Raw genomic sequence first — 1,490 nt, 5'->3', positions numbered from 1 at the left:
ATATAAATTGCTTTACTTGGAAAAATAAAAATGTTATACAGGATAAATGAAACCAGAAAGTCCTTAAGGAGTAGTACTTAGATGGAAAGTAAATGTTTCATTTGTATCAATGATAGTAATGCTATTCTTGCTTCTCCAACAATAGCAGAATTTGTTGAAAAGACATTGTGTACTAACTGCTCCATTTGCATTAGCTCAAGAAAACCCACTGGCTAGAAGTGATACATACCTCTGCTTTACAGATGGTGAACCAGACAGAACCAAGCTGAGCTAAGCTTCCACTGACAGTACAATCAAGTTACCTGCAGTCCTGGTCTTAAGTATATTGTTCTGAAAGTCACAAATGTGAAGCATGAAATCTTAAAGCCATAAATAAGGAGTACAAGGACTGACTACCATACTCTAAACAAGTGAGGGAAATTATTGAAAATGCATGACACCTTTACGCATTATAAACAGAAAGAAAATTAGACAAACACTGATTAATTAAGGCTCAAAAGTCCGAGTTGGAAGGAAATACATGCCCTATATTAGTTTAAGAGAGACAGGATCTTGAGTATCAGAATGCTTCTATCAAAGAGTTCTTGATGCATCTCTGGCCTTTAGTTATGAAGGGAAATTCAGCACCTGCCTAGAGAACTACTATCTTCCACAGTGGCCAATATTGCTTTCTTGTGGCTGGGGACTGCAATTCCTAAGTTTCATAAATATTAGTAGATCTACCCCCTATACTGTGCCTTAATAACATGATGATCTGCATTCCAAGATTTAAAAGGTCAAGCTCAAAATTTCACCTTCTAAAAAATAGATGCCTGGAGCTTAGAGCCATGCTAGTGGAATCAACTCACAGTCAATGCTTCATGTTCTTCCCCAAGACATTTCTCTACACATCTCATTCTCATCAGAAGGGCCTTGCACATGCTTTTTGAATCTGATGAGAAAGTGTCATTTCTTTTCCTCGTTAGTACTTTACTGACACAGAGATTCTGAGGTACATCCTAGCCTCAATAACAGAAGTTTCCTCACATCTCAGCAAGTAAGGCCTCACTCCCATCCTGAATAGTGGAAGTTTTCTCATCTATCAGCAAGCGGGGGTCTCATCCACTCTTCTTGAGCGGCATTTTTCTCTGAGATTTTCAGATACATATTGGCTTCCCAGGAAAGGCTTCAGGGGGTGTCATAAACATTGATTAATGTTTTAATGTTTTTGTCCTCATTTCTGCAGTTTCATAAATATACTCTGAAAGATCTATATCCTTGCTCATCACCTCACTCACACAGTGAACCTCACAGTCCAGTGATGGGAGAGGAATTTTCTTCAGGAATGCAATACTTTTCTGCAATAAAACAATTCCAGTAAACAAAATGCTCCTTCCCATTAACTTCTGAAGTACAGATTTGTTCTCTATCTTCTCTCCCTGTGTGTAAAACTCAGAGGGATCCTCCAAGAGATATTGATGAAGAATTGAGTCTCTCTTAGAGACACTTTT

Source organism: Peromyscus eremicus, chromosome 1, assembly GCF_949786415.1.
Source record: "Peromyscus eremicus chromosome 1, PerEre_H2_v1, whole genome shotgun sequence".
Classification (NCBI taxonomy): Eukaryota; Metazoa; Chordata; class Mammalia; order Rodentia; family Cricetidae; genus Peromyscus; species Peromyscus eremicus.
The sequence above is the reverse complement of the archived record's forward strand: the minus strand, read 5'-3'. Positions refer to the sequence as shown.